This window comes from Coffea arabica, chromosome 6c, assembly GCF_036785885.1.
Source record: "Coffea arabica cultivar ET-39 chromosome 6c, Coffea Arabica ET-39 HiFi, whole genome shotgun sequence".
NCBI classification, from domain to species: domain Eukaryota; kingdom Viridiplantae; phylum Streptophyta; class Magnoliopsida; order Gentianales; family Rubiaceae; genus Coffea; species Coffea arabica.
In genome coordinates this window covers 53,540,975-53,552,236 of record NC_092320.1, presented here as the reverse complement: position 1 = coordinate 53,552,236, position 11,262 = coordinate 53,540,975, and the positions used below count along the sequence as shown (strand labels likewise).

Here is an 11,262-nt window from a genome sequence, read left to right as displayed (position 1 = left end):
GAGAAAAACAATGAAGCCTAAAAGGCTGGAAAATTAGGTAAACACAAAGGGCATGCTGCCCAAATTTACGCTCGAAAACTAGAGAACTACTTGCAACTTGAGTAAGGGTTAAGAGTGATTACTGCTTGAACCATCTAGGGTACTTGAGTATTCTTGTTCCGAGGTATATAAGGAAGGACTTGGCCGAACTTGTACCCTTGAGAAAGGAAATAATGATTGCTCGGAGTATGTTTTCCTTATACTTTCGACTTGCATGGCATTTTCAAGTATAAATGTTACAAAGTTTTACCATTTAAAAAGCGAGCAAGTGTTTCACGACTACCATCCGAGTGAATTTCACTTTCTTGATTTTATTGAACGAAACGTCTAAGTTTCGAATCTGAGTCATGTTTCAAAGTTCTCAAACTGAGTTTTATCGCAGATTTGGACTCCGAACCCGGAGTATAACCTGAAAGTGACCAGTAAAGGCACTATATCTTTTGGTGAGTGCTTTCAAATACCGAATTGCACTAGATACTTGAACTTGATACGTGACCAATATGAGTACATGTTATATACGTGAATTGATAGGGCAAGAGTGTACTTTATCGCACTTGCCCTTACGTGATATACTTGTTTATTGTTGCAATTGACTTGATATACTTGATTATGATGCGCGCACTTCCTGGAATTCCAGAAACCCTGTGGCGAGTTACTCTAGTCGAGCCGGCAAGGGCTTGGTCGATTGGGTAACAAACCCTGGGTCTCTTGTATTGTCGAGTGGAGTGATATCTCCTCGACTAATCGGTATACTCGAGTATTACCACCCATGTTCTTGAGGATTTTGGGCCCAGCTGGGGGTTGAACGGTGGACGGAGAGTCGTTTAAGTGGTGTTCTACTGGATTGGTTACTTACTTGAAAGTTGACGGAGTGTCAACTACTACGGGATCAAGATTCTGGTAATGTAATGGGAATTTGGCTCCTGAGAGTCATCCGTATCCTTATACTTTGGAGTAATTATTGTTTATTGGACTATTGTTTCTTTTGAAAAATTTTTTACATTCGTTCATTTTAAGATTGCTACTTGACGTGTTATTGCTCACCTTTATGAACTCTTCATGCTTGTTACTTTGCTATACCGAAAACTTGTACTTCTAAATAATGGTCAATTTGCTATTTGGAACCTCACTGGGCTTTTAGCTCATTCCACTCCATTTGTTTTCCTTTCAGGGGTACGAGTGACGCGTGAGACTTGTAAAAGACTAGCGTAGCCTTTTGTTTTGACTTTTGACTTTTTGGTCTTGTACTCGCGCTATTCCTCGAATGGAACATGTTGTACTTGGATTGTATAGGTTTTGAACTAGTTGGGTGTGTTGAGACTTTGTACCTCGATTTCTATTAATGTAAATTATAAGCTTGAATTGGGAATGTTATTTATGGTTCATGGATGTGTGTACGTGACTCGATTAAGATAGTGAGTGAGTCCTGGCGAGAGCTGGGCAGGCGGTCCGCCGAACCCTTTGGTACGCCTTAGGGGGAGGTGGGGTCGTCACATTATTTCTATCAAACAACCAAGAGGGATATAATGTATAATTAAATTAACTATAATTAGTTTAGATTTTAAATTTTTGATAAAAATAGATAAGCTAGGCAATTTTCTTAATCAAGTTATTATAAATAAATAAAATGGGATAAAATATGGTCACTTATCTAGGAGTTTAAAATTTGAAGTGATCAATATTTTCTGCAAGTATGCAGAGCTGATCATAGTAATAAATAGCCTAGAGTATTTCAGGGGTCAAATCCAAAGGGGCGAGTTAATTTTTTCTAGTTTAATTGTTATAGAAAATAATAAAATTCAAGTTCAAGGGTTCTTAATCTCTAATTAAGGAATAGAATAGACAATCAAGTCAAATAAAATAAAATTCAAAAAAAATTAGCAGGAAACTAGGGTTTCAAAATTTGATCCAGAATTTGAATAATCATTCAATTATTTTCTTAACATGCCAAGAACGTCTCACACACAAATACTTTAAATTATCTCTGTGACGACCCCACCTTCTCCTAGGGCATACCCTAGAAGTTAGCGGATCGCCTGCCTGGCTCTCGCCAGGACTCACTCACTCTCATTAACTTCAGAGATAACATTACCATTGGACAACTGAACATTCACTCTTAAGTACCACTCCAATCAGCTTGAAACATAGATTTGTCCACTAAAAGAAACAAAATACACGTTCTAAACATCCATTCTTAATATTACATCAACTCAAAACAAAAGATTCAACCATCTTAAAATACGAAAGAAAACGTGACTCCAATATACACACATAGTGATGGGATTACCCAAAACAACTTTCCAATTCCATCCAATCACTTTTCAATCTCCAACTCCTGTAAGGAAAACAAAGCTAAAAGGGTGAGCTTACGCCCGTGAGGTTTCCATGCAAGTAACATTTAATAATCACATGAATCAATACAAATAAACAAGTAGTGCACATTTCACTATACAATCACTTTCATTAGCAATTGAGGAAACACTTCACTAAACAATCATTTTTAAAAGGATACGGTGCTCGCATTAGAGCCACTTCAATGCACTACACACTCCGCCGAACTCCTCCTTATAACCTCCAAAACAATAAACACTTCCCTCACTTGGATGGCCATATCAATATCAATAATCTGCTACTTCGTGGTAATATTCGAGCACACCGAAACACTTACCCAAAACTACCGTCCTACCCGACCAAGCCCTTTGCTGGCTCGAATAGTCCGTTGAACAGAGGGTTTTGGGGTCCAGTTCAGCCGGTGTGATAAAGTACACACACGGCTTACTGTCATGCACACTTACAATATCACTCGATCAATTATCGACCTTCAAGCTCAACTAAGACGAGTGCGACAAAATACACCCTCGACTTAGAAGGCGAGGGACAATTGAAAACACTTCACAATGAATCACTTAGCAATATTTCATAATAAACACATTTGCCATATAATTGCATTTAGGTACACATAAGTAGTTTAACTCATAAATTCGGAAAACACTCACCAATTATCCAAGTAAATTACTCTTGAGTCTCGGGTTTGTTTCTTGGCTCACAGCTACATCCTGAACAAGTTAATAATTCATAAGATATTTATTTTAGGATTTAAATCATTTTCCACTCAAGATTCCAAAATTAAGGTTTAGAAGTATTCCCTTGGTTCCCTTTTAATTAATTAGACTCTAAGTTATTTGGAAATTAAGTTTTTTTCCACTATACCAGTCCCTCAATTTAATAGCCTTTAAAAATATTCGTGAAAACAATATTAAATAATTAGAAGCCACTTTACGTATATAACTATCGTGACTTTTCACTCAATTGCCTTAGTCTAACTCTACTCGTGGAACTAGGTATAGCGATTAAATCTCAGCACAATCGTACCTATCATTTATGAAAGCTTACAAGATTGGAAATTAGAAGAAACGTTAGTTAAAAGTTGGTTTCCTCACGGCCATTATCAAAGCTGCATGCATGCGAAACAAAAGGAAAGGCAACGAGGAAGGCAGCTTTGCCATCCTCTGGTATTTCAATCATAACTAGAGCTATGCTTATCGGATTGAGGCAAACTTTATAGCGTTTCGAAGCTAAAATATAGACCTACATTTCTTGTGAAGACACCAACATCCAGTTTTCACATTGTCATAGTCAAAAATGGCCGGACGGAAGCCCATCCTGCTTCACTCACTCAGTTGTGAAGCAATTAACAACGCAGTTCATAGTTTTTCCTCCCTAATTTCTTTCAGTTTTGTTCATTAAATTCCACATGCAAAGGTTGGTTATCAAACTACAGAGTACCATCAGCATGAATACAAGTTTATAGCCAAGGGAAATCAGAACAATACTGGTTCAGCTCACGATCTTCTTCCTTCTGCATTTTTTTCCAGAATTGTTGCAGCAATCACTCAACACTATTTTCTCTCCAATAATCACTTCAGCTCTTGCTCAAATCTTCCATGCATGTTCAGACCAGCTATTATACATCATATACTACAGTTTAACATAGAGATTCAAGGCCATAATTCATGAGGACAGCTAGAAACCTCTTCATTTCCTTCTCTCGGATAGAGCTGGAAAATTCCAGCAAGTTTTCTTCCTACGATCCTCATTAAAATTTCCAACAATGTTCCTGCTTTTAATTCATCTTTTCCTTGCTTTTAACCTCTCAAAGGTGATATGCATGTTAAGATATGTGATCAGAAAATGTATGTGAGACATGCAACAGAAGATACAACTGGAAAATTGCAAATTAGCTCATCAAGTATCACATAGCAGCTTCAAACTAACATTTCCAACTTTGATAACCTTTGTTTTCCAGAAAGTTTTCTTTTACTTGGTTCCAACTCAGTCTAAAAGACTACTAACTAAACGTGGAAGAACTGGAAGAGGAGGACAGTAGTTTACCTCTGGTTCTTATGGCCTAAGTTAAGAAAATAAAATTCTGGTTCCACTCTCCCATCCTAGACTCGATAGACTGCATTCATTCTTTCTTTGTGGCTGGTTCTCACGGTTGAAAGAGGCCAGAAATGAGTTCCTCTTTCCTTTAGAATTCGGTAATTGCAGGTTACTCTTAGCTTTCTGCTGCGGCTCCTCAAAGTTTCCGCTCCAACTCTCTCCTTCTCCTTCCTTACGTCACTTTCACTCTCGGTTAAAACTGGTGGATGATGCAGCTAACAAGATTTCTCTCCCTCTCACTCACTTTGACTCACGGTTATGAGGTTGCGAGCTGGAGAGATAAAGCTAGCACTCTCTCCCTCACTCTCTCTCTCTCTCGGTTGCAAGCTGGACAAGAGGAATCAGAAATATTTCTCACTCGGTGGTGTTTTGGCATGAATGGTTATGACCGAAACTCTCACTCTCGATTTGGTTTCCAATGCTTGGTTGGTAAGAAGAGCATTTGAACATATTTCCTTCACTCCACCGACCACTCAAGCTTCTTCATTCGGTGCTGATCAATCCAATGTTCACCTCATTCGGTCACTGCATACTCAGCAGATTCCTTCAGGGCAGCTGTCCAGACGAGAGCTACCCACCGTCCCAAGTCAGCAGCCAAATTCCACTTATTTTCTCTCTACCGTTTGGTCTAATAGCTAGTTAGTTGACCTCCAATTGGTTTTAATTCCTCAAGCACCCAGTTTGTTTGTTAAATTTCTAATGATTGAGTCTTGGTTGCATGGTATTTAATCTGAAATTCGGTGGTTAGTTTGGTATTTTCATCTTAGTTTATTTGGTTGCCATGAATCCGAAATTTTATTGCCTTACACCTTGACTCAAAATTTTCCGTTTGTTCCAATTTTGCATTTACCTTGAAAACTTTCTAAATATATCTATCCAGTAGATTTTCTTACACTTGATCTTAAAGAAATTCAACTAGACGTATCACTTATTCCACTATTTAATATATTCAAAGGTCACAAACGGTAATATGCATATCGGATGTTTATTTGATTCGTGTAACTAATATTTAGAATAAATTCTTCTTGTTAAATATATATATATGTTTTCCTACACTATTCTAGGATATTGCTAAATCCTCAATTTATTGAACAATTAAATTTTGTCATTTAATTTGACCAATTATTTGTTATCTATAATATTTCAAATGATGAAATAAGGGTAATAATGGCTAAGTTTATTCAAGATTTCTCTCGAATTATCACATTCTTCCCCCTTTAATAAAATTTCGTCCTCGAAATTTCACACTTTGAATTGTAAAAAGTTTCGAGTATTCTTTCCGTATTTTATCTTTCATTTCCACATCACTTCGTCTAATCATTCATGTTTTCCACAAAGCCTTAACCAAATAAATTTGGTCTTGGCGTTTTCCCTCTGCAATTTAAGTGTTGTATCGACTACATCCCCAAGTATATAAAACTCAACTACTTTAATTCACAATTTAACTGGGTGTTATACTTAATTAAACAATCTTCACCAAAGATAACCTCATAACCCTGACGTTATCACTCCCTAAACTCTATATCTCTCACAACTAGTCTATTAACAAACATGTAATAATCAATTATGCATGAATACAATTGTGGTTAACTATAACCCAGAAACACATTCACTCCATACATATCGTTACTATTAAGCGATTCATGATCAATTAAAGTATATCACATAACAAGGTCAATTACAACATATATCAAGTTCAAGTACACTTTAATAAGAAGTCAAACAAGTATTTGGTATAAGAAAATTTAGTATCCGTAAAAACATGACAAAGTTCCAACTCAATCGTCCATGCAAAAGTTTTAATCAAGTGATTTATTGGGTCAGTCCATAATAGAGCTGGCAGATCCAGTCTCTTTAGTTGGTTCAACTTTATTTTCAACCCTAAGAGCTTTTTCTTTTGGATTTTTTTTCCTATCCAAATTTCCCACAACCTCTTCAATCACGAGCTACATTCTGCCAAAATCTCTTCAATTTTATCCCTTGCCTATCTTGGTACCCAAACAAGGCGGTCCTTAGTCTCCTGCAACTGATCATGCATTGCATTAGTTCACTCTTGCTCCTCTATCATATCAGTTTACAGATCTAGAATCCTTACTTGAACTATTATTTCACTTAAATTTCATGTCTGAAAACCACATTTTTGGGCAATAGATGGTATATAATTCATTTACTATCGAAAGACTAGTAAAGTTATTCACCTTAAGATGGAGGATTTGCACCAATCTTCAAGATCTCACTACTGTCTTTTCACCTTTAACTCTCAAAGCTAGCCTTAGTCTCTTCGATTCCACTTCCCCAAATTTAATCACGATTCCTATTCACTTCATAATGCAATATACTAACTCCTGCCAATTTGCAAATACACGAATGTATAAAATATTTAGTACTCGGATACAAGAATCCGAAAATAGGATAATTCACAACTCAAGCCGGCCGGTTCCAAGAGTAAATCATCCATATTTGAGATTCCTACCCGATATACGTATCTAATTTTTCCTCAATAATGATAGTTCATTTCACAGTTAACAGGCCACTCCCCACAATCCAAGAACCTTCTCCTGGCTTGAGCTCATTAAGAGCTCTGATATCACTTGTGACGACCCCACCTTCTCCTAGGGCATACCCTAGAAGTTAGCGGATCGCCTGCCTGGCTCTCGCCAGGACTCACTCACTCCCATTAACTTCAGAGATAACATTACCATTGGACAACTGAACATTCACTCTTAAGTACCACTCCAATCAGCTTGAAACATAGATTTGTCCACTAAAAGGAACAAAATACACGTTCTAAACATCCATTCTTAATATTACATCAACTCAAAACAAAAGATTCAACCATCTTAAAATACGAAAGAAAACGTGACTCCAATATACACACATAGTGATGGGATTTCCAAAAATAACTTTCCAATTCCATCCAATCACTTTTCAATCTCCAACTCCTGTAAGGAAAACAAAGCTAAAAAGGTGAGCTTACGCCCGTGAGGTTTCCATGCAAGTAACATTTAATAATCACATGAATCAATACAAATAAACAAGTAGTGCACATTTCACTGTACAATCACTTTCATTAGCAATTGAGGAAACACTTCACTGAACAATCACTTTTAAAAGGATACGGTGCTCGCATTAGAGCCACTTCAATGCACTACACACTCCGCCGAACTCCTCCTTATAACCTCCAAAACAATAAACATTTCCCTCACTTGGATGGCCATATCAATATCAATAATCTGCTACTCCGTGGTAATACTCGAGCATACCGGAACACTTACTCAAAACTACCGTCCTACCCGACCAAGCCCTTTGCTGGCTCGAATAGTCCGTTGAACAGAGGGTTTTGGGGCCCAGTTCAGCCGGTATGATAAAGTACACACACGGCTTACAGTCATGCACACTTATAATATCACTCGATCAATTATCGACCTTCAAGCTCAACTAAGACGAGTGCGATAAAGTACACTCTGGACTTAAAAGGCGAGGGACAATTGAAAACACTTCACAATGAATCACTTAGCAATATTTCATAATAAACACATTTGCCATATAATTGCATTTAGGTACACATAAGCAGTTTAATACATAAATTCGGAAAACACTCACCAATTATCCAAGTAAATTACTCTTGAGCCTCGGGTTTGTTTCTTGGCTCACAGCTACATCCTGGACAAGTTAATAATTCATAAGATATTTATTTTAGGATTTAAATCATTTTCCACTCAAGATTCCAAAATTAAGGTTTAGAAGTATTCCCTTGGTTCCCTTTTATTAATTAGACTCTAAGTTATTTGGAAATTAAGTTTTTTTTCACTATACCAGTCCCAAAATTTAATAGCCTTTAAAAATATTCGTGAAAATAATATTAAATAATTAGAAGCCACTTTACGTATATAACTATCGTGACTTTTCACTCAATTGCCTTAGTCTAACTCTACTCGTGGAACTAGGTATAGCGATTAAATCTCAGCACAATCATAGCTATCATTTATGAAAGCTTACAAGATTGGAAATTAGAAGAAACGTTAGTTAAAAGTTGGTTTCCTCACGGCCATTATCAAAGCTGCATGCATGCGAAACAAAAGGAAAGGCAACGAGGAAGGCAGCTTTGCCATCCTCTGGTATTTCAATCATAACTAGAGCTATGCTTATCGGATTGAGGCAAACTTTATAGCGTTTCGAAGCTAAAATATAGACCTACATTTCTTGTGAAGACACCAACATCCAGTTTTCACATTGTCATAGTCAAAAATGGCCGGACGGAAGCCCATCCTGCTTCACTCACTCAGTTGTGAAGCAATTAACAACGCAGTTCATAGTTTTTCCTCCCTAATTTCTTTCAGTTTTGTTCATTAAATTCCACATGCAAAGGTTGGTTATCAAACTACAGAGTACCATCAGCATGAATACAAGTTTATAGCCAAGGGAAATCAGAACAATACTGGTTCAGCTCACGATCTTCTTCCTTCTGCATTTTTTTCCAGAATTGTTGCAGCAATCACTCAACACTATTTTCTCTCCAATAATCACTTCAGTTCTTGCTCAAATCTTCCATGCATGTTCAGACCAGCTATTATACATCATATACTACAGTTTAACATAGAGATTCAAGGCCATAATTCATGAGGACAGTTAGAAACCTCTTCATTTCCTTCTCTCGGATAGAGCTGGAAAATTCCAGCAAGTTTTCTTCCTACGGTCCTCAATAAAATTTCCAACAATGTTCCTGCTTTTAATTCATCTTTTCCTTGCTTTTAACCTCTCAAAGGTGATATCCATGTTAAGATATGTGACCAGAAAATGTATGTGAGACATGCAACAGAAGATACAACTGGAAAATTGCAGATTAGCTCATCAAGTATCACACAGCAGCTTCAAACTAACATTTCCAGCTTTGATAACCTTTGTTTTCCAGAAAGTTTTCTTTTACTTGGTTCCAACTCAGTCTAAAAGACTACTAACTAAACGTGGAAGAACTGGAAGAGGAGGACAGTAGTTTACCTCTGGTTCTTATGGCCTAAGTTAAGAAAATAAAATTCTGGTTCCACTCTCCCATCCTAGACTCGATAGACTGCATTCCTTCTTTCTTTGTGGCTGGTTCTCACAGTTGAAAGAGGCCAAAAATGAGTTCCTCTTTCCTTTAGAATTCGGTAATTGCAGGTTACTCTTAGCTTTCTGTTGCGGCTCCTCAAAGTTTCCGTTCCAACTCTCTCCTTCTCCTTCCTTACGTCACTTTCACTCTCGGTTAAAACTGGTGGATGATGCAGCTAACAAGATTTCTCTCCCTCTCATTCACTTTGACTCACGGTTATGAGGTTGCGAGCTGGAGAGATAAAGCTAGCACTCTCTCCCTCACACACACACTCTCTCTCGGTTGCAAGCTGGACAAGAGGAACTAGAAATATTTCTCACTCGGTGGTGTTTTGGCATGAATGGTTATGACCGAAACTCTCACTCTCGATTTGGTTTCCAATGCTTGGTTGGTAAGAAGAGCATTTGAACATATTTCCTTCACTCCACCGACCACTCAAGCTTCTTCATTCGGTGCTGATCAATCCAATGTTCACCTCATTCGGTCACTGCATACTCAGCAGATTCCTTCAGGGCAGCTGTCCAGACGAGAGCTACCCACCGTCCCATGTCAGCAGCCAAATTCCACTTATTTCCTCTCTACCGTTTGGTCTAATAGCTAGTTAGTTGACCTCCAATTGGTTTTAATTCCCCAAGCACCCAGTTTGTTTGTTAAATTTCTAATGATTGGGTCTTGGTTGCATGGTATTTAATCTGAAATTCGGTGGTTAGTTTGGTATTTTCATCTTAGTTTATTTGGTTGCCATGAACCCGAAATTTTATTGCCTCACACCTTGACTCAAAATTTTCCGTTTGTTCCAATTTTGCATTTACCTTGAAAACTTTCTAAATATATCTATCCAGTAGATTTTCTTACACTTGATCTTAAAGAAATTCAACTAGACGTATCACTTATTCCACTATTCAATATATTCAAAGGTCACAAACGGTAATATGCATATCGGATGTTTATTTGATTCGTGTAACTAATATTTAGAATAAATTCTTCTTGTTAAAAATATATATATATTTATATATATATATGTTTTCCTACACTATTCTAGGATATTGCTAAATCCTCAATTTATAGAACAATTAAATTTTGTCATTTAATTTGACCAATTATTTGTTATCTATAATATTTCAAATGATGAAATAAGGGTAATAATGGTTAAGTTTATTCAAGATTTCTCTCGAATTATCACAATCTCTCGATACATCTAAATTGTGCCCAGTTAAATCTCTCATCATTCTTGAGATCACAAGTATTTGATTGAACCCTCTAAAATTTTAAGTGATTTCAATTATGTCATACAAATTCTAAACTACTCTCGTGTCTAGCCTAAATATGTTTATTTATCTAATGCACGATTGTATATTCATATTTATCTACCTAGTGCACAGTTGTATATTCTTTTTCAGTTCAATACAGATCCTAAAAGCATATCTAAACATAAATATCTAGTTAAAACAAGTTAAATAAATTAAGGCAAAAGAAAAGAATTTAACTAGGATAAATAAACAATACTCTTTCATAAAACTTTAGCCCTAGAGACAAATTAATTCAACATAAACATAGATAAAACCATTGATAAATCCAAAAATTCAAGCAACAAATACAATTTTGGAGAATAAAGTAAGAAAAACTTCTCAATCTTTGATGCCCTAATCCCCATGTTGATTGCTCCTTGACTCTTGCTTGCATATCTCTTG

The 11,262-nt window shown here is 36.7% G+C and overlaps 1 long non-coding RNA gene across 1 annotated transcript; it reads right to left on the bottom strand.

Annotated features, from left to right (window-relative positions):
- Positions 1–2,148: 2,148 nt before the first annotated feature.
- On the bottom strand, positions 2,149–10,148 carry LOC140008911 (uncharacterized). Its single transcript, XR_011816208.1, has 5 exons — positions 9,481–10,148; positions 8,086–8,145; positions 4,432–7,424; positions 3,036–3,095; positions 2,149–2,374 (listed from the first exon to the last, which is right to left on the bottom strand). It is a non-coding gene; the product is annotated as an uncharacterized lncRNA (long non-coding RNA).
- Positions 10,149–11,262: the final 1,114 nt, after the last annotated feature.